We start from the raw sequence: 26,353 nt of genomic DNA, 5'->3' as shown, positions 1-26,353 counted from the left end.
GAACGCTTCTGAGCGACGGATATTTATAAGATAATTTTCTGCATTCGAATAACCGTCGAAGCACACTGGCGAAAATTGCTTTATTTCTGAACAGTATAATCTTGTTCGCGCAAACGTTGGTGATAATATAGTTGCGAAAATATTTAATTAACCGTCGGTAGGGCGGTCGGTCGGTCGGTCAACATAGCCTGCGCACGCAGCTGGTGCATAACAACTCTATCTCCCTTCACTGCTTCTTTACTGCTTCTTAAGTTACACCGTCATATCAGGTCCTATAAACACATCCTAGTTTGGGCATGCAAATTTCATAGGCGTCGCCTCACGTGAGCATAGACAATGCCTTAAATATTTCATCGCGAGCCATGCACTAAAGTAGGCTTCCTCGTATAAAACAGTTGCAAACGGCGCATTGGAACTCAGAAAGCTTCCCGGTAGTCTTAATCAAGCAAGAAGCCAGATGTCTATTGCGAATGCTGGCTTGCTATCCGCTTCGAAAAACAAAGCAAGAAGGCTGCGTGTGACTACCGGATAAGCATGGTTGTGCGAGGTCCGGTATACGGTTGTGCCATCTGCGCCACAACCCTTGTCTGCGCGGGTGCATGTCTCCTATCTACCTGTCTCAAATTTCACGTAGCCGGTCATATCACCATGCCTCTATGTACTGAGGAGTTCGGCGGAACACTGTCTGGTCAGGACAAAATATCGCAGTAGATCAACGCAAATACAAAATTTGACGTTTCGTGAGCTCTCTACCGAAACATTAAGTTTGCGTGTGTGTGTGTGTGTGTGTGTGTGTGTGTGTGTGTGTGTGTGTGTGTGTGTGTGTGTGTGTGTGTGTGTGTGTGTGTGTGTGTGTGTGTGTGTGTTTGTGTGTGTGTGTGTGTGTGTGTGTGTGTGTGTGTGTGTGTGTGTGTGTGTGTGTGTGTGTGTGTGTGTGTGTGTGTGTGTGTGTGTGTGTGTTGTGTGTGTGTGTGTGTGTGTGTGTGTGTGTGTGTGTGTGTGTGTGTGTGTGTGTGTGTGTGTGTGTGCCTGCCTGCCTGCCTACCTGCCTGCGTGCGTGGTCTTTTCTATAGATTATCATGTATACCGCCATCAGCATACTCATCATCATTTTTGTCGTCTTCGTGATCACCATCATCAAGCCTTGGTGGAAAAGTTGCCATAAAAAAGAAATAACTGCCTTCTTCCGGCATTCCATCCCGAGTAATATAGACATATGGGCTGTCGGGCCATCGTCACCATTATGGTCTACGTAGTGCGAGAGTGGGAGTCCGCCACCGGTGAATGCGACGCGCTGCCGCGTGCTCGGAGGCCATTGCACGGATACGGCCACCGCTTTGTCTCTGCTCCTAATGACCTCGCTCCACGAACGCCATCCCAACTCGAGTGCGCCTACATGCATTTCACCCGTCGCGGTAAATGAGTGGCTTGAACGTTGCGCTGCAGAGCACGATGGTCGCGGCTTCGAGTCCGGGGCCGCTATAACGTAAACCTATTCCAAACTTTTTGTTCCAATTCTGCATTCAGCTTTCCACGATTGCTAAAAAGCTTTTTCAAATCACCCCCACTTCGCCCGTCTGTCACGCGGCGTCACGAAAACCGCGATAGCTCCCCATCTGATATGACGTGTACACACTGATTATGCGCGATTGGACCGAACAAAAGAAAGCTAGTTATTTCTGATTCGACGCCCTTTCGCCATTAGCCCTCGGCTATCGGGCAAAAGTTTTCTGGCTGCACCCACTTCACCTGCCGGTCACGAGACGTCACAAAACGGCGAAAACTCACCGCTGTAAAGCGACGTGTACGCGCTAAAGATGCATTAATATGCCAAAGAAAACTGATCTTTTTTTTCTGAATAGCCATAGGCTGCCCCCTTCCGAAAGGAATAAAGGATGGCGGCCGCCGATCGCTGAAGCACTGGCTACTCGCACCTGCAGGAGAGCGTGGGTTTATTTGCGTGTAATAAAGCGTTTTGCGTGGTCGTGTAACGTTTCCGAGCACTTTCGGCACGTTCACAAACTCGCTCAGCCAGCTCTTCTATGCTGAGGATCCGTTTTAGCGGTATTCTTAACCTACCGTTGCACACCGCCGCAATTTTCGACCAGCCACCGCAACCTAAGTAAGTGAAAGAGGACCAATCGCAGGCGCCGGCACCTCCCTCTTGATCCGGTTACCTAATTTCAGCGCGCTGACAGGGCTCTATCGAACCCTCTCTATATGACCTCGCTTCTCGCCTCCTAGTAGCCAATTACAAACGAAATATAGTTTAATGTAGTGAATGTTATTCATTTTGAAGGCAAAGAAAAGTGACCTCCTATAAACAAGGAGACTGTTTGATTGGGCTGTTCAGGCAACGCTGCGGGTCACCTCCCGATGCCTGCGTCAGCGGTTACGCAAATTTGACGTCAGGAGATTAGAATAAAAACATATTGGAATACTTTTACGTTGTAGGGACCCTGCTGCGGCGGCTATATATTGATGGGCGCGGAATGCAAAAGCGCTAGTGTACCGTACATTCGGTGCGCGTTAAAGAACCCCTGGTGGGGAAAATTAATCCGTAGTCACCCACTACGACGCGCCTCATGGCCGTATCGTGGTTCTGCCTCGTAAGGCCTCAGAATGTTGTTGTTGTTTTTTTACATCAATTTCGCCAAGTGGGTCGAACGAGTAGGCCCACCTGCTTGCAGGTGGCTTGACCCGATCCGCCAGGGCGTCTATTAACCCAAAGCGTTGACGTGAATCTGTCGACGAGACGAAAAGTACACAGATTCCCCGAAGTGCTCTGCCGCTTACTGCTGACACGCGCTGTCTGATGCAAGATGCGAGCTTTTTTTTGGAACATGTAACGCGAGTTCCTGAAAACCGCAGCAAGATGTCAGGACTTCGTCGCCCACGCTTCGTTCGTTCACCCCGCTCCGTATGGAGGTGCATTAGCGAGCTCTTGTGCTGTACAGCTACAGGGCGCATTAGGAAGGAGTGAGATCGCACGAAGACGATGTGTCAGCTTAGGCCAAGCCATGATGTCGCATTTACGTAAACACGGTAGAGGTCACGCATTTGGGTGTTGTCAGGGCGAAATTGTTTGTGCTAATCTTTTTTTTTCGAGAGCAATTTTCGCTTTAAGTTTGCTTCAAACGTCAGTTTTTCCAGCACGTATTCTTCCTCAAGGTCTTTTAGACCATTACTTAAGTCAAGTTGAACGTTTGGTTGAACCTAGACCCCATTTTTTTAGTGTTGTGCTGAAATTTTATTTTATTTTACACAGTGTTTGTGAACGTGTACTCAGATTTGGATAAGTATATGTATTACAAATTTATTGTGTGGTTTAATGTTGTCGTGATGTGATGGCAGTGCCTGCTCTTCGTTATACTGCTTGTTGGCCCATGTGTCTGCAGTACATATTCTTGGTGCTACCTCATTTTTTATGAATACACTCTGCTTGAGCTAGAATGTGGTATGCAGTATGTTGAAATATATGTAGGAACCTCCGCCTCATTGCAGCTTTTCCAGACGCCGTCTGCTCGCGCTTGTGAAACATAATTTCGCATGGGAGGTTAAACTTCGGAGCTCTTTTCTCTGCAGCGTTACCTTGTGCAGCGTTTCGCAATCACAAGGCAAAGTGCTCTGAAAAAGTTTTGTTGTACCATAGGCACAGTGTCCACGTCACACTCACTGCAGCGGCAGCGGATTCTGAGAGTAACGGAAACCAATCTCGAATGCCATGCCGGTGCGATAGCGCGGCGGCCCGAAATTACTTGTGACGTCATTTCCACAATTTTTCGGGCACCACTTGTCAGTGTCTGTAATCATCATCATCATCATCATCATCATCATCATCATCATCATCATCATCATCCTATTTTTATGTCCACTGCAGGACGATAGCCTCTCCCAGCGATCTTCAGTTACCCCTGTTTTGCGCTAGCTGATTCCACGTTCATCCTGCAAATTTTCTCATTTCATCACCTCACCTAATTATCTGCCGTCCTAGACTGCGCTTCGCTTCCCTTTCCTTGGCACCCATTATATAACTCTAATGGACCACCGGTTATCTGCCCCCTGCAATACATGGCCTGTCCAGCTTCATTTTTGCCTAGTAATGTCAATTAGAATATCGGCTACCCCTGTTTGATCTCTTGACACACCACTCTATTCCTGTCTCCTGACACCTAACACCTAAAACTGTTAGTCACACCTAACCGTTTTAGTTACATTGCCCGTTTCATGGTGCTTAACTTCTTCTCAAGCTTCTTTGGTAACCTCCAAGTTGGAGGGATATAAACTTCCGGCGCTTTATACGCAGTATCTCACGACTAGTAGTGTACCAGAAAGCTGGAAGAATGCAAAAATTATAGCAACTGATAAGATGAATAACGTTAAAATTGAAGAATTATACGCCGATTGGCTTGCTTTCCATGTTCCATAAAGTATTTACCAAGGTAATCAACTTCAATCGACCACAAGAACATGCTGTCTTCAAGAAGGAGTACCCGTATTCTACAATGAATGACATCCATGTAATCAATCAGGTAATAGAAAAATCTGCGGAGTGCAACCAACCTCTTCATATGGTTTTCATAGAATACGAAAGGCATTTGAGTAAGTTGAAATAGCAGCACTCATAGAGTCATTGCGTAATCGAAGAGTAAACGAAGCATGCGGGAACATCTTGGCAAATTGATACAAAAACACCACAGCTACCTTAACTCTCGACAAGAAAAGTGCCCGAAATCATGCAGTGGCTATTTCGATGCGGTACTCGACGTTCCGAAGGCTCGTTACGCTGCTAGAACGTAAAAACCTGTGTGGAACGAACCCATCCTTAAATATCGCCTCACAATTCCTCGATAATCCCTTGGGCCCTCGCTGACTTTGTATTCGGCGATGGGCCGGTCGAGTAGATCTAAGACCCGAACTACTCGTTCACATCACATTTTCAACGCCCATCATCATCTCCCTCCAGTCGATAAAAAAAAGGCAACGTTACCGTATATCCCATGTCAGGATTTTTAATAAAGAGATGTTTTCTCTCTCTCTTTCTCCATTCAATCTATGAAGCAAAGACGTGGAAGCGATGTTGTGTGCCAGAGTGCCACTACTGTCTCCAGGATATCTCTTTGTCAAGGCTTGACTAAAACGCAAAAGAAGAAGAACGAAACTATTTTATAGGTTTTTAGGCCTTCCTTTAATCATTTAACTATTTCCATGCATTTTATGTCTCCTTGAAGCACGCCAATGTACAGGTGTGGCTGCGCACGGAGCAGCATAAGCGTTAGGTGGAGCTCGGGTTGAACAACAAAGTTGCCTTCCGAAACACCTTGAAACGTGGAATGACAACAGCTGTTTTCTTGTTTGGGGCTTTTTTTTTTTTTTTCTACGACATAGTGGCGCTTAAGAAATGCTGCGTAGACGTAAGTTAGGAAAACGCTGGTTGCTGAGAAATATCTCGTAATCGCGTTAATCACGCTTGAAGAAGCTGTGAAAACCTGAAAGCAAGCGTAGCATGAGGGGGTTTTGCTCCTCGGATAATTCCTAAGTTGATAATTACGTTTTTACTCTAGTTGTTCGCGAATGTAACTGCAAGGAATAAGTGGATTTTGTAAGCCCGTTATTCACGGTACGCGAGAACAGCGCAGCAAAGCTCTGGCTTTTACTCTCTTTAATTTTGCCTTCGAGTTCAGAGGCACACTTCAGGTCTTCTCTTACAGTATGAGTTACTTAATCAGCGACTTATCTGCTTAACAGATTACACTTGAGCACTCGATGTGCAAATTACTGTACGTTGGTGCAAATGGGAGGTGATTTCGCTTCTAAGACACGGAAGAATAAAATTTCAACTTTTCACAGCATGCAAATATCTCTGTCGCTTTCCTTCGGCAGGAAAAAGAAAGGGAGAAAAAAGAATAGCACAAGAGAGACGGGTAACAAAATTATGCAGACCCCACGCACTCCTGGAATCAATGTTATGCAAAGCGTTAGCAATAATGACACTAGACCAGAAAGTCAGCGCACGAGTGGAGTTTCAGTAGTTTTGCCATATGAACCCCCCTCCCCCCCTTTTCTTTACTAATTACAGTATTGGAAGATATTAATTGTATGTAGATTTTTGGCTGTGTATGTACGGTGGAACTTTATTGTACTGAGGTGCGTGTATCAACCGGCTTTCCGTTTCCTACGTGTATGACTCTTGCACCAATGTATAAGTGCTACCAAGTGTATATTAGATATTGATATATGCATATTGCGTGTTTCTTGTGGCCGATGCACGCGGGCGCCCCGACGAAGACGACGAACGCTCTCTGGCTCTCGAGCTGTCGGCTGAACTGGCCAGCGCTGCAGTTATCCTTTGTGAATATACTTTGTAAATAGTCTCCAGTTCTTCATCCTTCGTTCGCGTAACATATTGGTGGAGGGTGCCGTTCCCCGTCCTCGCCACGGAGCTCCGCTGCGGCGGCACCGTCCTGCTTTCCTGCATGGCTCCCGGTGACGACACCTCGTCTCCTTCTACTCCTGCGACCCCGACAACAACGTACGCTACCGTTACCAATCCCCGCGACCTTGGCATAATGTCGACGTTGAGGACTGGCTCACCCTTTATGAGCGTGTTAGCCAAAACAACCACTGGGACCCTACCATTATGCTAGCGAATGTCCTATTCTACTTGGGCGGAACTCCTCGTGTCTGGTTCCGGACACACGAAGACGAGATCTCTAGCTGGGATGCTTTCAAGGAGAAGCTAAGCGACCTCTTTGGAAATTCCACTGGTCAGCAGCTGGCTGCTAGAAAGAGCTTGCTACCCGAGTTCAGTCTTCTCCTGAAGCGTATGTCTCCTACATACAAGACGTGCTCGCTCTTTGCCGGAAAGTCGACGAGAAAATGGCCGAGGTTGACAAAGCGGCCACGTACTCGAAGGGATCGCGGACGACGCGTTCAAATTGTTGGTCTTCGGCAATGTGTCCACCACCGACGTCATTGTCAAGGACTGCCACCGCTTTGAGCTCGCCAAAAGCCGCCGCGTCATTCCACAGTTCTCCCGGCTCCCTAACACGGCTGCGGCGTCGTCTTGCGTTGATCTTACCGCTTCACCACCCTTAAATGAGTACTTCACGCGTATTGTTCGACGTGAACTAGAGGTTGCAAGTCCGGCGCCTTTCCTTTCACGCCCACTTTAACCCACCATTGACCAGCCAGTCCCGGCGATCTCTCTCATTCAGGCAGTTGTACGGCAAGAATTTGCAAACCTAGGTTTTCCTGCTGCCTGCTCCGTCTCCCGACCTGACGCCCGACTGGTGCCGACTGCTTCGCCTCACGGCGATTTGTATTCCCCTCCCAGATACCGCAACCCTACCGAGTGTACAACTCCAGACGATATAATATTATTATAATAATATACGCGTAACAATATCATTCGGTTAGCATGGTCATTGTCTTTCTTTTTTTCCCTCATCTATGTACTTTAATATTATCATTCATTCATTTATTTTGAGCTGTAAAAGATAGAGAAACGGGGTAGCCGATGTATTCACTACCTGGATCTCTGCACAGAAAATCACAACCGAACAGAATGGCCCCGCACCAGAAAATAGTTCGCGGATCGAGCTACGAAGAGTACTTGGATCGTGGACAAGTGTCGCACTCATAACGTCACGTGCAATACAAGCTCACATTTAGATGCGTTCGTTCCGACGGTGTTCGAAGCGCCCACACGTAATACGAGAACAAAGGACAGGCGGAAAGTGAAAGCGGACAATTTAAGTGAGGGAACAGCTTCAAACGATACAATCTGGCTGTTTTTTCCGCGTTCCCTTAAGCGCACGTCATGTACGAGCATGTGACGTGTCCCATAAATGAGAATCGCGTCATTTTTTTCGTGGTATATTCATTTAGGCTTCCACGCAGACGGCCGTCACAAGGTAAGTCTGTCCAACGTTTACTATAGACAGCATCCATGTGTCTCCGCCGCTGAAGCGACGTAAATGTCCCGAATGCGCGTATTTTGCTTTTTCTCTTTCCGACGAAGAAACATGGCTTCGCGCGCTCATTGTCCCTTGTTTCGGGAAGAAATGAAAATATACCGCTGCTCCGCATTCGGGCTTCACTTGACGCTCGCCGTGCCCCAGCAACGAACGGTGCCGAATAAATTTCCAGAAGTGAGGGTGGGGGTGGTGAGGGGGGGGGGCATGTCTTGGTGGTGCACGATGCCAAAGGGATCGTGCACCACCAAGACGTACGTACAGTTACGGATTTGTCGAAACGTCGACGCTCTCTGTGGGAGATTTCACAAGCAGTGGCGGAGAAGTTGCGCGTGCGCTGGCGCACTTTTTTACCCTCAAGGCAAACAAAGTAGCGACTGTCGCAATCACATACGGACAAAGCTACAGACTCGTAGTATATATTATGTACGCTCTACACGCAATGTAACGCCCTGCTGTAAATGCATACAAAGAAGCACGCGGCATGAAGATTCCACTCTTGCGCAAGTAGAATCGCGCTGTCAGTCTACGGCTTCACCAAAGACAGCACGCTACAGGACCGCTATACACAAAGACGTATACGTAGTGCAACAGAAGCGAGTCCTACAGCCAGCGACGGTAGCAACTCTGTGGCACTGTGACAAAGCGATCCATTCCCGTTGGTCCCTTGACGCGTAAATCCCGAGTTCCGTCCGGCGAGTGAAAGGGTAGAACGGGATTAGACAGGCGGAGGGAGAAAGAGGGGAGAGGTCCGACGCGTTATCTATTTGGAGGGCGGCCCTGATTTAGTGCATTTCTGCGGTCTCAGCGAAACGGTTAAGTACGGTGCGGCGTTCGCGAAAGAAATCGTGTCGTACGACACGGCGGCGGTGGCGTCCCGAGACTGGCAAAGACTGCCATCGCGAGCGAACGCAGCGCCCTCTGTTCTGCTCGTGTCGTTGCCTTGGCGAGTGATGTTCCCTGGCTCAGTTCCCCGTGGGCGACTGGGGATGCGCTTCCGTCCGTGTTACGGAAAGCCCCTGGGTGCCGTCCATTAACGGCACCTAGGGGCTCGAGACCGTTACTGAGGAGGCCGGGATGCGTCCCTTTCTTATTCGATCGCTGTTTGTCTCTTAGACTCGCCTTCCGCCATTGCAGCACGTGGGGATCACGTGACACTTACGTATGTATTGCCTAACTAAGAAGGATCATGGTATAGACACCCATGACGTCTTTTTTTGTTTTTGTTTTTCTGACGTGACTTTGTTGTGTCAGGTTTCTTTTGTCGCGGGTGCGACTATAGGGAAGCCGAATCTTTCTCTTGGAACAAATGGTGCAGAAAAGAAGACGAGGCATAAAGAGTAGGTGTCAGAAGACTATACGCCTTTAACAACTTTCAACAAAGGACTCCTCCTCCTTCTTTCTTCATTTTTTTATTGTTATTATTCAGCTGGCTTCTTTACGTCTCCCTGCCTCTCTGCCAGTCTGATGTTTCGCCCCCTCATTCACTTTATTGCTGGTTACATTTATTACACGTTCTGCGGCTGCCCTTTAGGAGGTCTGATTAGCTTCCTGCGTGTTCATGCCTAGTTTATTGCCGAGAGAGGAAGAAATGAAAGCAGCCACTAACGCGAACGGTGAACGCATCCCCTGCCGTTTCCTTTTGAAATAGAAGGCGCTGAGGGAGCGAGGGGGGGGGGGGGGGGCGGAGGGCATGTATGTACACCATGCACTATATACGGTGGCACTGAATGTCACGCAAGATATATGACCTGGCTGCGCCGAGGTTTTATGTGGCTCGGGAAAGAACAGGAGTAATCTGGTGACGTAAGCGTTTGCGGTCGTTGCTTACACCGTCCTGGCTTCTAATTCTGGCATTTTGCAGGGCTACATAAAGCGAAAAATAAAACGCGATGAACCAGCAATTTAACCTAAATACACGGTTTCCCCCTTTCTCATTATTCTGTACGTAGACATACGTTTTTCTTTTCCATTTCGGCTGCTCAAGAAGTAGCGGCCTGACAAGCATACACGGGGACTTCTGTGTGTAAATTGTGGAGCTCATCTTGGGTTATTAGATTACCTCCTTTTAATCAGAATCTTCGCAGGCCTGTTCTGGATCTCGTGCAGAATATGACTGGCTTCGCATATTGTGTTTATTTAACATTCTGCTACCGCTATTCCTTTAACACAGATTTATAGGCGTTCCATAATGAACGATCTTTTAACTCGAGAGATTACATATTCGAATTTCGCGAAACAGCGTAGGATGGTTATGACGTAGCGGCCTCCGTTCAAACAAAATTTGTCTCAAGGAGGTTTCAATTAGGAAGTCCGTCCGGAGAGAGAGTATAGAGCCTGGAACTTGCGATTGTTCACGGCGCAGGATGAGTTCTTTTTGTATTTGCTTTTTTTTTAGTTTAGACGAAAGGCTGCTACTATCAAGGTGCATGTGTGGCGTTGAAACTTACCCTAAACGTTGTGGTATATCGGGCTCAGTTGCAACTTCCAATATTGAGTGAACTTTCACACGCAAAATGACCAGAGAAGGGATGGCGAAAACCAACTGCGTAGAAAAAACCAAGCTACATTATTCCTGGAATCGACCTATCTTTAAAAGTTCGTGTGAATACACTTATCGAGTAACCTATTCTATATTCGCATATTTCCACAAAACAATAAATGAGCGGAACTGCCTCGCGGAGCGCACAGTTAATACAACTCACTTGTTAACTGGTCTTTTGAATTCGTATTTATTAACATAGGGCGCAAGTTGATTAGATGATGGTTACGATGTAAAAGACACTTGTTCTGCATATGTATTAGTGCCCTTCGCTATATTATTCGCTGTAAGTAGTGTTGCAACTATATACCACGTGTTCTGTGGTTTTATCGCTCAAAGTACTCTGTCGGGTTTGTTCACCCTACATCGGATCCCTTAGGACGCTGTTGATTAGCGGCAGAGACATCGAACCTCGGGAAATTTGTGCGGTGAGATTGAGTTATGGTTGCCAGAAGTTTTACATGTGGGCTTTCGCTAAATCCCTAATAAGTTACATCGTCACTAAAACCAATATTTTAGTGACCATCGTGAGTTCGTACCGACTTGCTCAACTGTCATACTTTCATAGTTTCTACAGTTTCACTAATGCACTCGGGTTATCCTTCAGACAGACCCCGTAATGTCGTCTGAGATCTTGATGCGTGTACTAACTTCATCTGCTTGGAAATTTACATACAAAGAGTGGGGCGACAGAGGGTATTGGTTGCAGTCGCCGCCGTTTCAGATTGATGTCGAACGCTCCGCAGACAGCGTGAGCTGCAATACGGGACATTAAGGACCACCAATAAAGGCAAGCACAAAGGCCCACGATACGTCTTGACGGACCGACGGGTTTTACGATCGTCCTCTTCGAAACGCAGTGGGGGTCGGTGACACAAAGCTCGTAATTTCTTTTCCTTTTTTTTTTTACCTTTATGCTGCGTGTACTCCAAGCCAGTAAGATGAAGGGTTAGTTTGACCAAACTATCAATTTATCGAGTATCTTATTGACCCAAAAAATAACGTAGCCTTCCTTCTGGGCGATCCTTGTACATTTAGGCCACCAATCCTACAGTGACGATTTTCTACTTTATTTCGCACCTGCGTCGCGCTCGCCCATAAGTGGTGCACTTTCTCTTTTCCGTTACCTTTTATTCTCAGTTGTTCCTTTCCCTTAATTCTTCTCTCTCTCCCAGCCATGGTTTACACTCTCAATCGCCAAATTGCTTCCCCGTTCCCCAACTATCTTTTTCAATAAATGCATCGGACAGGGTAACTACGGCCTCGTCCACCTGCGAATGAATTCTGCGACCTGGTGACATGTTCAAAAAGTTCCGATGCTGCCAAAATCCAAGTGGAGACGTCTTGGGAACTCACCGGCAATAATTCGTAGGTTAAATATGTGCCGTAAAGTAATTAATTAAAAATGTAATCACCGTAGTTGTGGTAATTGTTTAATGAAGCATTTTGGTTTTTCGTAGAACTAAAGGCCGCCTCATCCAGTAATTTAGATCAGGGATTAGAATTGTGCTATCTGCCACAGAAATTTAAAAAAAAATAGAACCTTCTAAAAAAAAGAACGCCCGGAATATAGTAAGTTGATCTCCCAAATAGAGGAGGAGGTGGTGGTGGAGAAACACTTATTTAAAAAAAAAAGGAATGACAAGCAGGGGTCTTTCTGCTTGTGCGGGAGACGCCCTTAGTCCAGGGCTCCTGCGGCTCTTGCTGTCTCCCGGGCCCGCCGCACCAGTTGCTGCTGGTTACGAGGGTCCGAACTAGTCAGCACGGCCTCCCACTGTTCGCGTGTGGGGTTGGGTACTTGCGGGGCTGCATTCACGTTGGGGCACGCCCATGTGGTGTGAAATAGGGAGGCGTAATCGTTACAAAGGAGACATTTGTATGAATATAGTGTAGGGTGCATTGTGTGTAGTCTGCTTAAATTGAGGTATGTATTGGTTTGTATTTGTCGCCATGTTACGGCGTCTTCACGTGAGAGGGTCTTGTGTGGAGTTGGGTATTGTCGTCTGTTCAATCCGTGGTGTTGTAGCATGGCGTTGCATTGTAAAGGTAATGGACTCCATAGATGCGGCCGTATCCCTCTCTTGTGGCGCCCGGGAGACATGAGCTCGGGCTACAGCGTGCGCACGCTGATTTCCACGGAGGGTCTCGTGTCCCGGAGTCCATACTATTTCAACGTCCGGGAATCCGGAGGCTTGTTTGAGGAATCGGTGGGTGATTGAGGATATTCTGCCTTTCGCGTAGCTACGGCAAGCTGCCTGGGAGTCAGTAATAATTGTGACGTACTCGTTGGTCACACTAGACGGGATAGCCAAGGCGATGGTTGCCTCCTCCGCTACGAGGGCGCTGGCAGTGCGGACCGTCATCGAGACCACCTCTTGAAGGTTATAGTCGACAACGCTGGCTGTCATGGCTGCTTTTTGGGGGTACTGCGTGGCGTCTGTGTATAGTGTGGTAGGGAGACTGCCATATTTTGTCTGTAGAGTCTTTGCGCGAGCTTGGCGACGATCGGCATGATGTTCCGGGCGCATGCTTCGGGGGATAGGGGCTACCCAAATAGAATACTGTGCCTCCGTGTTATAATTTTGCCGGAAAGTTAATAATAAACATTCACATTATGAATATAGGACAAGGAACGCATCGTGCGTGCAGTAATATTTAACCGTGGCATTTAGTGAATGGAAAAGGGAGAAATGAAGTCGTCTTACTCAAACCAATCTCCAGTTTCCTATGCACTTCACAGATCCCTGCATTAGTTTATGGCGATGCAGGAAAGAAGATGCTGCCGCGTTGAAATGCAACGTGCAACTGCTTTATTTTTCCAAAGTCCCGGCGCTCGCTCAGCTCGCGTTTTCGCGGACTTAGTCGTCACCCGTGCGTCGACACGTCGGCGCTGCGACCTCCGCCCCCCCCCCCCCCCCCCCCCCCGCTGTATAGACGTAGTCTTGCTTAGAAACTTGTGTGCACGGTATCTGGTTTCTCTAGATTGATTGTACAGACTGCAGGGTGGATAACGAAAACAGAAATGATGGTACCGTCAGCGGCGGTCTGAACAAAAGCGAGCTTGTGCCTGTCTGTTGACACTCTCTCTTCTCTGGCACCCACCCGAATTGTGAAGTGTTTGCCTTGTCGCTCGATCACCAAGTGTGGGCCGGTGTATGGCGTTTGCAGAAACTTGCAAACTGCTATTGTCCGGAGAAAAAAAAAAAGTCCTATCATCGCACAAGTCCTGTAAGACTTGTGCGATGATTTTTCCCGCGGCTACACAGGACGGATTGCCTTGAAAACATCTCGTAAGCGTTTCAGATAAGATGCAGTATCCAGCTTGCTTTCCTGGTTAGGCCTTAGACAAATAAACTCCGGAGGCAGTCGTATTGAAGTTCCATGAGCTAGCTGTGCCGCAGGACGTTGAAGGTCTTCTTTAAAAGCAATTCGTATACCCAGGAGTACTAGAGGTAAAGAGTCAATCCAGTGCTCGATGTCAGCATGGGCAATTCGCGCTATTTTCGATTGCCTGTGAAAACGCTACACCGGACCATTTGGTTGTGGATGGTAGGCTGTTGTGCGCTGATGGTGGATTTATGATGTGGGGGTGGTGGTGAATTGTAGCAACAGGCGGGTTTAGCCTGGCGATCAAGGCCGGCAATTGCTCCGCCCGTGCGTCTCTTACAATACCATGAAAGGTGATGGAAAAGTGCAGGTTCAACTTGTCTGCCTCGGTCAGTAACCACTTGCTCGGGGACTACAAATCGCGACACCCAGGTGTTAACAAAATCTTTAACGATGGTTCCCGCTGTGATATCGCTGATTGGTGCTCCTTCTGGCCACCTGGTGAACCCGTTAACGTATGTGAGAAGATAGCGGTATCTTTTAAAGGGATGAAGTGTCCCGACGATATCTATGTGCTCTATGGGAACATTGAGGAAACGGTTGCTTGGGCAGTAGAAATTTTCGAAGTGGGCTTCTCGTTTGACGTTGTATTTTGCTTCTCTGGCAAGCAAACATACCCTTGCTAAATTTTTTTGGTTAACCTTCATGCTAAGCCACACATAGTGTTTGGCGACGAGTTTCTGCGATGCTTTGAAACCGGGATGGGAAAAAGAATGAACATGTTCGAATGTCCGTCGTCGGAGTAAGAGCGGTACAAAAAGTCTTGACGAGCTGGTCGACATGTCGTGCGCCATGGTTGAGGTAGTGCCTCAACTGCAAACTCGGCGCAGTCGTACGTAAGCGATGCAACTCTTCGTCGCCGATCTGTGCTGATGCACGCTGTTCTTGCGTCACCGGTGCAGCCTTCACTCCTTTGACGTAGCTGAATGCATCTGCTGGAGTATTCATCGCGCCCTTGACGTGCTCAACTTGTATGGAGAAGCCAGCAAGGTACGCCAACGGTATGGTCTCCCTTAGCGAGTAGTTCATTCCTCCAGTGTTCAGCGCAAAGGTTAGTGATTTACGGTCGGTGAACAGCGTTGAACGACGTCCCTCTAGAAAATAGCGAAAGTGCTTTACGGCAGGATAACATGCAAGAAGCTTTCAACCAAAACAATGTAGCGCGTCTCAGGGCAAGGCAGCTTCTTCGAGGAAAATTCGATGGGTTTTCAATCGCCAACACTGAACTGGTAAAGAACTGTTCCAACAACCACACCAGAAGCGCCCACCATAAGACGGGTGAGGGCATCGTGTTTCGGGGATGTTAAGAGAGTTACTTCGGCTAATTTGACCTTTATGGCTACAAAAGCTTTTCTGCCTCGTCTGTCCAGGCTGGAATTGATGCCGCTGATTTCGTGTGAGCCAGAAAGCCTTCTAGTGGTTTAAGCGTTGTGGCACAAGAAGGGATGAAACGTCCGTAGAAATTAATGAGACCGATGAAAACGTCGGAGTTGCCAGATTGAGTTTGGACAAAGGACAAGAGTTAAAACAAGAGTTTGGATTGAGTTTGGCTTGCAGTTGCATGATTTGCATAGACAGTTGCATAGACAGTTTCTGTCTCTGCCACGGGCTCGCAGCATGCTCACCTGTGCTCTCGGGTCAATGAGAAAGTGCAGTCTGCTGATTGAATCTCTAACGAAGAACAGGCGACTGGTAGACAGGCGGGAGTCACTCGTTGCCATTAGTGGCTCCCGATGTCGTTTCCCGGCCAACCAAATGATCGTCTGCAACGCCGCGCTGGCTGTCCAAAGCGTCGGTGATATCAGCAAGGCGGCGACAACTCAGAAGAGTGTCTAGCTGGGGAAGGACGGCGGGAGGGTCTTGGTGGATGATGTGAAGATCGCCCTAAGCCTCATGTCGTCGTCCTTTGTAATGAGGTTGCTCGTAACAAGATCTGCGAGCCGCTAAATGTCGGCGCGAAATTCGGCGATGTCATCTTGCTTTGACGAGGTAGGTTTCGGAGTGGAAAACCGGTTGGTGGGCAATGCCTCTGCAAGGGTGGAAGAAGTGTGTGCCTCTGAGTTTGCAGCCGCTGCGGATGGCTAGGAACGCTATTTCGCATACTTTGTCGATGATTTAGGCCAGCACGCAAAGGTTCGTCTCCGATGCTGATGCGAAAACCATCTGAACCGTGCGTGGGTGGTAGGCGCTGGACAAACAGTTAATTTGGTAGTCTGTCGTCGAAACCTGAGACCCGAGCGACGAGAAGTGTTTGCATCTGTTTGAGGAGCTGCGATGGACCGTGACCACCAAGCTAGGTTGATGACGGCAGCACTTGTAGTGGCTTCCGTTTGGAAAATACCATGCGCTGAAGGATGGCCTTCTTCAGCGTTTCGTGCGGTGTGTGGCTTGGTGGTGCAGTTAGGATGTCGCACACTACGACGGCAAGGTTGTTAGGCAGGTCGCCGAGTAGGTAGCAGTACCTTGCTTGCTGGGAGGTGGCATTAGAGACTTGAAAACGGGCCTCTGCTCCAATGAACCAAATGTTCGGATGGTCAGCCCAATGCCTCCTTTCTGGATGCCTGCCGCGTGAGCTGAGAAGTTGGTTCCGGCCTCTCTCCTTCTCTCCTCTTCTCCACCCGGGTCGGCTACGAGCGCTAGTTGCGGCGGCTGCTCCGAACTTCAATCACCTTCTCCTGCCTCCGAGATTTCAGCGGCGTCTGTTGCGATCCCGGAGACAGCACCCGCGGTCTCTCGACAAGCCATTGGTCGAGCGCGCGCCAGCCTAGTAATCGTCACTTCCTCTGCAACAGGAAGTAGAGTCGGCAGCGAGCGCCGTCTCTCCGCGACTGCCCCGAACTACGGGAACCTCCGCTCCAATGGGAAAACTAGCGACGTGGCAGGCATCTAGTAAAGGAGGCATTCGCCAGGCTATAACGGAGGCAGTCGTAATGGGCATCGACGGGGTCGAGGGCTGGGTTGAGTCGGGGCATGGTGGAGGTTCGGTAAAAACTTCTGGAACGATGTCTTCCATGGTCCGTAGTCCGTAGTAATCACCGTGGCAGTGAGGAAAAAGATGCGGCCACGTTGAAATGCAAGAACCAACCACTTTATTTTTCCAACGCCGTTGCGCTCGCTTTGCCCGCGCCTTCGCGGACTTTGTCGTCGTCGGTGCGTCGGCCCGTCGGCGCTGCGAAAAGTCAATAAATAATTAAATAAACAAAAATATAGAACAAATAATCAATAAATCAATGATTGAATCAATCTGCATCTGTGTGTTCTGGCTGCCATTATTGGCCTGTTTCTTAAACAGGTGGCTCGTCGATGTGAAAATTAAGAAACGGGAGAAATATTTTGTATGTAATACAGAACCGCTGGCCCAAAACACGACGACCATCACCACCTCTGGTTCTCCCAAAACTGTTGTTGACGGGAAATACTCCGCTTTCCTGCGACACTCTCGTCGTCGACTGCAACAGCGTTGTATGCGCGACCTATATAATTATCGCACGTTCACGGATAAACTCCTCCTAACGTGCGAGCAGGCGAAAGCGTATCTCGCGTATTTACATCCCCGTCGAGTTGCGACAGCGGCGACGGCCACAGAACGCGTCGCCGGAGAAGAGCGCTGGTCGAACGCACGCCTTAGTGGTTGCAGTTCCTTCCCCCCGCCCCCAATCCCCATCAGGCGACAGTCATTAATTGGCCACCCCAAGTACGCGTCTATGCCGTAGCAGTGAGCGGGTGTGGAGGCCGCGCGCGCGGCCGTGGCTCCCACGTGCGATTAGCGGGGTGAAGCTGCCCCGCTTTCCCGCCGCCGCAAACGCCTCTCGGCGCACTTCGGCCGAATTCTCTCCGCGCATCTGGAAGCACCTCGTAGTGCCGCGTTCCCGGAGCGCAGTGCATTCACGGGGAACTCATTAAAAGCTCCTTTCCTTGGCGCGCCATTGCTGCCAGAGTGCGCTTGGCCTCCGCGAGTCCCCAAATGATGGGTCCTCGGGGAATGCGACGCGAGACGGCGGCGTGGCTTCTGGCGGAGGTTACCCCCCCCTTCCCCCCCCTTTTTTTTTAACGTGCTTTGTTTTGTGTAGTTCTGCTTAGAGGGCGGTTTTGCGCCATTTAAGTTTTTGAACGTCGCTATATAGAAGGACGATTGTGTAAATATGTCCCGAATGTTCGTTTGAGAGTAGAGAGAAAGAGAGAGAGAGGTAATTTATTTGAAAGAATGCAAAAAGGTCGGCCTGAGCTAACGCGCTTTATAGTCTGCTACTCTGCACAGTGGGAGGGGGAACGGAGACATAAAAGTGTGATGAGGGATGGTGATGATGATGACATAGAAAGAGGGATGCGCAACGGTGAAAGCAAGTTCAACATTCTGATGATCAATATTCAGAAATCTCGTCCATGAGGCCACTATCAGGTTCCGTATCAAGTCTGTTGTCGCCGATTCATGTGAACTTAAAGATAAAGGGGCTAGGACGAAGCTGTTGTGTGGGCCTCCCCTGCGAGATCAGCACAATCGCCAAACAAAAGCTTTATAGCATGTAAGGAGCTGCGGTAAGCGGGTCTAGCAGGGCGAGCACCTGCAGGGCACTTTTAGCGGCCGGATTCGTGTGAGAGTAAATATTTTGTGTGCGGAGCGGTTGAGATAAGCGGCTTAATTGGGAATACGGGATGACACATACATGCGGACGATGGTCCTTTCTTTTTCTTTCTTTTTTTTTTAAGTTTGCATGATTGAGTACGGTCCACTCTTAAGTTGTGCTTCACACGTCCACGGCGTGCGAGCAACGAATTGGGATTCGTTCTCTACGGAGAAATGCACAAGGAAACGGAGCCCACGTGTGGGGAAAGTTGTCTTGCCTCGAGAAGTGGGAGGTGGGGACACATGCAAGGGCTGGCCCATATTCTTTTTTATAGGGTTGCACCGCACAGTACTGGCCAGCGTTAAAGTGGGCAAACATTTCATTAGTATTCAGACCAACCCAACACCATTGCACCATCTTCATAAGAAAAAAGTGCTCGATGTGGTGCGTTAGGAAGACCTATAGCAGTAAAAAAGTTATGGCCCAATTTTGTGTTATACTTGAGCGGCGTTCAGTCCCTAAGTTACTAATTCGGCGCGCGCATGACACAGACACCGTACTGTACGTTTATATTTCCGTTACTTTTTACCCAATGTAATACGCGTGAGTGGTCTCGCGCGTTTCAAGAGTATACCCGCGTTCGGCGTCAGCCCTACAATGCTCCCGCTCCTATTTCTGTCCGAATAATACAACGCGATTCCTGGTCTGTAAAGAAGGCAGAGGATTTAGACAACTTGCACACCGCGACACTTTATCTGGTCCGCCTGCGTTCGGTAACAAGCCATGTGCCAGTGGGCGATACTGTTAAGAAGTTTCGTTGGAGCCTAATAACGGTCCGTTCTATCCAGAAATGACACCGTAAATCATATATATATATATATATATATATATATATATATATATATATATATATATATAATCGCTCGTCGGGCAACGTTCAAATCGTTTTTTTCCTACTCTCTTTGGCAGATTTCCAGCTGTCTGAACGACTCACGCCTCGGATCCAAGAGCTGCGCTGAGCTTTCAGTGCGTAGCGTTCCCGGAAGCTGTACATTAAACAGAGGAAACAGCGAAGCTGTCGGTGGCGGTTGTTGTTGCAGGTGACTGCGCTGGGGTGGCAGAGATGGGGGGGGGGGGGGGGGGGGAGTTATTTAACACGTGTGTCGTTTTTCGCAAGGGAACTGCCAGTATCCGGGTTTGGAAAAGCTGCTGCAGGCTGAATATCTCACGTCGTTCCTTTTTCTTCTTTTTATTTTTCTCCCAGCATCTATGTCTGACGCATTGTTAGAGATAAAATACGGTCATTCGCTGCCCCACTTTCCGATCTCGCGCGGGAAATAAAACCTCAGCGAAAAGTGAAACGCGACAGCGCACCAAAAGGCCCGGCCGCCATCGTCCGGTGAGTTAGCGTTTGCCATAAAGTGGGGCAACCTATCGGCAGCGTAATGAACGCGTCACTTCACCCAGCGGTTGACGGTGGGCATTCTCGTGAAGTAATAAATCCGGTGCTTAGAGGGGTCAGATGAGTTAGCTTCGCAAGTTTTCGTAAATAGGTTGGTTAAGAAGAGACGCAATGGCCGTTTGCTCGTAGGAGGCAGTGGGATAGGTCCAGTGTGGGTTTTACTTCGCGCGAGGGCAGCACGCATCTCAAGCAAAAAAAAAAACCATTAGAAAAACAATGCAGAGTCAACGCGTATGTGGAAATCTTTATAGAGCGAATCTTTCGTGAAGCGGTTAAATAAATGCTATAGAACTGATCGTATTCCGCACCGCATTTTGTTGCGTAGCGATTACGCACCTGCCCGGCACGACGACAGTACGCGGAGATCGCCATCGCGTGGACCACGTGACTGCGCATTATACTGTCTCCGAGATTGGTCCACACTGCATCACTTCATCTCAGGGATAGGCGCACTTATTCGGCGAAAGACTGACCGAGCAGACGAACCAAGCTCCGCTGGAAAAGGCGTGGAAAGATTCGCTTCAATAACGGAATTTTGCGCTTGAATACATACATTTCAAAGACTGAGGGTATTCAGGTGTCGCTTGTTGTTTCAGTGCGTACTTACGTAGAGAATCGATGCGGTCAAGGCTACATCTGTAAAAGGGTAGGGCAGGAGGGGATACGTTAATCCGCCTCGTTGTATGACTTCTGTGCAGCGTATGATCATGGCACTTGAAAAAGACACCAGTAGCACCTATTCAAAGTACGGGAGCATTTAAAAAAAGAAAGAAACAACCTTCGCTTTAAGAGCGGGTACGCAAGCGCTTTTCGCACCCTGAAGAAATGGTGAAGCAAACGCCTAAAGCGAGAGTACACCTGTGAGCAAATGTGATCTAGAAAACCTTTTCGATTTGAAGCAGCTGGTTGCTGGTGGCGTGTGCATTACCATCTGACATGCGTACAAGGGTCATTACGCATGTTCATTATGAACTTGGTCTTGCGTGTGCGTGTGCACGTCTTGCCAACGCTGTCACGGATTGAACAGCTGTCTCCCGTGTGGCACTGAAGGAATCCCGTCTTGGTGAGCTCGGGATGACCTTGATGCACTCCGTTGGACGAGTGCGACGACTCCATTGTTATCACTTGCTGACCATGAAAGGCTGAGGTCGTGGGAACAGATGCGTCCGTGGCGCCGTCCCTTCGTCACACCGTGCCTGTAGTCTACGAAGTAGTTCAGTTATACTGACATCATTTTCCGCTAACAGTTTCATTAGACGCATACTACATCGCTCTTGGACAGTCTTCGACCCAGGGTTAGTCACCGTGACGCCTTGAACTGTACGGAGTGCGCCTGATATGCTCTAGCGTTGTGTCTTCCACAACCTTTACCGTTTTCTTCTGTTGGTTTGCCTGTTAAGGTTAAATTCCTTGTCAACCATGAATGACACGTGCACCGACTCACTTTTTTTTTCGATGATTCGTTCTTTACGTAAAATAATTCAATATTCCGCACAGGTGTTGGAGCTACAGTGGCATTGCGAAAGTAAATTTTCGTTTTCCTTGTGACGTTGCTTACGTAGACAAGTATCTAGTGCGGTAGCACTAGTCCACGCGGAATCTGTTGTCCCTCCTCTGCCATTATTTGTTTATTTTTCGTCTTCGTATTATTTTTAGTATACAGAACAGATTAGAAAGCAGCACTTGAATGGGCACGTAAAGACTGTTAGATTTGCACTCGTACGTTTTCTTCGGTGATATACCTTGTATTACGGAATAACACAGTGTAAGTGCGTCGCCATCGCCAGCATACGGTGGCCAAGACTTCCTCTGTAAGTTTTTATCTCAGCTTAAAATGGTTAAATTTTTATTTGCAGTATTTTCCTGCGGAATAGAGCGGGTGGTGCGTCTTATACGTACTCTCGCTTCTTCTATATAATCTAGTACTTCTGCGAGGTCTGTCCATTTACATGGGAACATTTTCCAATGAAGCTACGCGAGATCTATCCCGAAAGTTGAAGTACCGAGAGGTGTATGCAGCAACATCGGATTTGCATAATGATGCAGTAGGTACAGCGTCCTACTTTATTTTCTTCGGCGCTTTCTGCAAGTAAATTTGACTCTTATATGCCGCTCTGAAACTTCGAGTTTCACCCTCCTGTAAGTCGTGTTTGGGTAAAGTCTGAGGCAAAATGTAGTTATCGAGTTTGGGTGAGTCTGAGTTAACGTGTAGCTATCGTTCTGTATTTCTTATAGTATGTATAGGTCTCTTGGACCCCTGTATTTTGTAATAAAGTCGGCGGTGAAGATTTAAGCTCAGCGCTGGGACATATGTGCCGTAAAAAACACCAAAATACCGAAACACCTTCGCTACGATCAACTTAGCATTCCGGACAGCCTTTCCCTTTCAAAGAAACGCTGACTGTAACTTACAGCAGTCGGTGACCCCATTTTTTCCTCTCTAATTGCCACTGGCGCTCTCGAACCCCGTGCAGCCGATCTTTTTTTTTCAAAGCGCGCAAAATCTTTCCACTCGAGCTTGGACCACGCTTTTAACCTCTCTTCGTCAGCCTCATAACCGAACGGTTCAAGTTGAAACTCGTGGGAAAATGATCTGCATAAGCCCTCGAGTTTTGAGTCTTTCGAAATGGTTCGTTCCTCAGAAGTTGCACCCTATGAAGCTTGTTGCTATCGTTTGCAGAATGTGCATATGTGTCGGGCTTATATGCCAGATTTCACTGAATTCAGCTTCGTTCTTTTGCGAGACATCGAAGTACATTTCAGTGGGCACGTGGCATTTCAGCTGACTGACCCTGATATCTCTTACAAGCCTACATTAAAAAGAAAAAAACGCTGCGTCCTACTAATGTACTACCAACTTTTGCTCACGTTCCACACAGAACGTGCCTCTTTTTCTTGTCCTAATGCTTATTGCTAAAGGAACCTGGGTGCAAAAAGTTTCAAAGACAACTAATGGAGCCTTGTCACTTACGGCGCAAGAAATTTCATGTGAAATATAGGGCAAAGAAATAACAACCACGTATGCTTGAAAGTGTCCTGTAGTTGGATGCAATTAGCGTTGCCTGAGAGCTAAACTTGGGGAGATTAGATTGCCAAAACTTTTCTTGAATTTGTGTGTGGCCGGCATCTCCCAATCCGTCTGACTTCTCATTATTGTTTCTTTCTTTTTCAATTCAATAACGGTACTCCTATACGTTTGATTTTCTTCGTGTTGCCAGAAAAAAAAAAGTTTAAGAAACTATGAGAATTGTCTGATAATGCGTCGGCATTCTTTGGTTCGGCTGCGACTTCGTTTTTGCTTAGTTTTGCTTGCTTGCTTTTCGTAGCTTATGCACGTCTACCCCTGGCTTTTCCTGTGCCAAAGAATTATTAAGCTTTAGTAGACAACTGTCAGATTTTCTCGACGCGTCGAGCCCCTTCAATGCGATCGTACCAATTGAGCCGGAACGCTGGGCACGAGTGCCTCTCCATTGAGCAGAGTAGTGCAAAGCGAACGCCAGCCCAGTAGCGCGAGAAGCGTTGCGTGAGGGGAGAGTGCGTAGCCGCGGTGCCATGTGACCCTCGCCGTCGCTCTTTCGAGCCCGTGTTATGCGCGCGTCCCTTGTCCACGCATGCTCTCGCCTGCGTTCTCACTGCACCTCGGTTAAGGCCCAATGAAAACGCGCCAAGCGCCTGAATCCACTCGCCTGCCCGCGAGGCGTTCCTCACTCGAAGGACGCTCGGTTGCGTTCGATTGGACATTGGTCCACCCCCGAAATTCGAGGTTGTCCCAATCCCGCATTTCGGTTGGGCCGCGCCCACCCCAAGACTCCAAGTTGACACATCCCGAAATTTATGTTGGTGGACATGGAGGTTTCAAGTTTGTCCGCCCTAAAATTTAAGTTGACTGGCCCTGAAATTTAAAGTTGGTCCACCCGGTAATTTAATTTGCTGCACCGCCTAATTTAGTTGGCCCAACCGCAGAGAGAGAGAGAAGGGAAGACGGAAAGGCAGGGAGGTTAACCAGACTGAGTCCAGTTTGCTACCCTACACGTGGGGAGGGGAATGGGGAGTGAAAGAGGAAGAGAGAGAGAACTTAGGTGTAGGATGTCTATAGTCGGGCACTCAAGTCTGTTGCCCTCAGGTAGCGACAAAGCGCTCGAACTGCTTTCTGGGCCAATGAGCTGTGAGGCCAGGCTCCCAAGATCTTCGCTTCCGTAAATAGCCTGTCATCCAGTCTATTCAAGGCACACTGGAGAGTCGCACGGTGATTATCGAAGCGAGAACAGTGGCACAGAAGGTGACTGATGGTCTCTTCACACTTGCACTTAGCGCACATTGGTGAATCCGCCATTCCAATACGATAGCTGTAGGAGTTGGTGAATGCTACTCCTACCCACAGCCGACACAGCAGTGTTGCGTCACGTCGTGGAAGGTTCGCTGGTAATGTAAGGTTCAGTGATGGGTAATCGGTCGTCATCAAGTTTAAGACTTCCCATGTAACGACATCTACAGGTTCTGAACTGGCCGCCCTTCGCGCTGCTGTCGAATACATTGAAAAAGCACCGCCCAACAAATGGGCAATATTTTGTGACTCGAAAGCAGCCCTCCAGAGCTTGCGAAGTTTACGACGTGGCAATTATGAACAGCTGGTGTCACAAATCAACGAAACCTGCCATTGTGCATCTGAAAGAGGACATGATATCATATTTCAGTGGCTGCCGGGACATTGTGGCATCGTTGGTAATCACCTCGCCGATGACGCTGCCCGACGTGCCCAGGCTGGCTCACCGACACTCCTTATACCTTTATCCAGAGTCGACGCTGCAAGAGAGCTTCGTAGTCTCGCTCGTACAATCACGTTAGGTTGCTGGCATACACCACAGAACTCTAAGTGTCGTTTACACAGCCTCTACCCATCGGCCCAACCCCAGCTTTCAACTTGGCACACGCCCTAATTTCATTTGTCCCACGTTCAAATTTCTGGTAGGCCCACCCCCAAATTTAGTTTGGCCTATGTCTAAACTTCAAGTTGGCCGACCCCCTAATTTAAGTTGTCCCACACCACGTCAAGTTGACCCATTAACAACTGTCAAGTTGGCTCGTCCACAAATTTTAAGTTGGCCTACCCTCTAATTGTAGTAGGTCCACACCAAACTTCAAATTGGCCCACCCACAAGTTTCAAGCTGTCACACAACCAACTTTCAGTTGGCCCGCCTCCGAAATTCAAGTTGACCCTCCCCCCCCCCCCCCCCCAAAAAAAAAAAGAAAGCTATGCAGTTGGCCGACCCCTACTATAAGCTCCTCCATGCATTTTCTAAGGAGCTCTATGTCTACCTATGGGCATCTCTGAGTGTATTTTCTGTCTCGTGGGATATACATAATGCTTGCGCATTAAAAAATGGAAAGCTTTAACGGAAATATTGTGAAAATAAACGAATGTCTTTCTGAATCCACTGAATTATTTGTTAAAGTGTGCTCAACGTTCCTTCTCGTTCCTCGGCGATCATGGCCGTTTACCCTTGACGCATATACTCGCATCACTCTTCCAACTTTTGTTACTCTTCTGCTACAGTCATTGCATCATGACGCTCAAATGACACCTTACCAACCCGGAAGGTTCCCCAACCTGTGGGGTAACGGCAGCGCCTCTCGCACCAACCAGCGCGGTCTGGAGACACCGGCGCCTTTTCCTCTCCCCCGGTGGCCTAATTCCTGCGTGCTAGCTCCGCCGCCCTGATAGATCTCTCCTCCTCGCTACGGCGCTACTCTCTCCTCATTTTGTCAACGGAGAAAGTCTCGCCGCCGACCAATAAAACGGCGCCAAAGAGCCCAAGAACGTTTGTCCAGCTCTATATTATTATAGTATAGTCATGTTGCACGTAAGACGCTTTATCGCTTTTCAATCTGTTTCTAGACAAGGCCCGTAGTCGTAGATCTAAATCAAGTCAGTTTTACAGATGTAGGTGAACTGGGAAACGCAAAAAGGCATACTAGTCGCCTTCGACTTGTCCGCGTTTGAATTTATGCTGACGACGCAGTACGCTGAGCAAATTGCGAAATTTGAATTCTGCGGGATCGCGCAGTCTTTAGCGCGTTGGTATCGCGTCTGTACAGGTCTCACATCTGTCGCCAGGAAAGCTCCAGCGCGTGCTCGTAGCATATACGTTAAGGTACAGCGCGTGCCGTAGGCGAGTCATCACAAGACACCGATGCGCACCATGCGGTTTGCCCGCAGAATGCGAGGATATATGCTCGCCCGAGACTGCTAGCATTGTTGCCTCTGTTTTCTTTGCATTAGTTTTTGCATAGTATGGAAATAGAAACGAATGAAAGAAGGCAGGAGCAAAAGCATTGCAGTAGAGCTATGATGATCGCACAGTGTGGCCAAATTGGATGTGCGCGCCTGTCTCTGGTGGTGACGACTGGCCGACGGGGCGC

At 48.4% G+C, this 26,353-nt stretch overlaps 1 protein-coding gene across 3 annotated transcripts in view; it reads left to right on the top strand.

Annotated features, from left to right (window-relative positions):
* Nucleotides 1-26,353, top strand: part of LOC142579782 (adenylate cyclase type 8-like) — a 445,425-nt gene that overhangs the window by 278,097 nt on the left and 140,975 nt on the right. The window contains exon 1 of one of the 3 annotated variants that reach the window (XM_075690344.1): nt 19,793-19,869. The exons of the other annotated variants lie outside the window; for them this stretch is intronic. The gene's annotated coding sequence lies outside the window, so the exon portion shown is untranslated. Of the gene's footprint in view, nt 1-19,792; nt 19,870-26,353 lie in introns of those variants that run through there. 3 annotated transcript variants of the gene reach the window in all.

Source organism: Dermacentor variabilis, chromosome 4 (assembly GCF_050947875.1).
Source record: "Dermacentor variabilis isolate Ectoservices chromosome 4, ASM5094787v1, whole genome shotgun sequence".
In the NCBI taxonomy this organism is placed as follows: Eukaryota; Metazoa; Arthropoda; class Arachnida; order Ixodida; family Ixodidae; genus Dermacentor; species Dermacentor variabilis.
The sequence above is the reverse complement of the archived record's forward strand: the minus strand, read 5'-3'. Positions and strand labels throughout refer to the sequence as shown.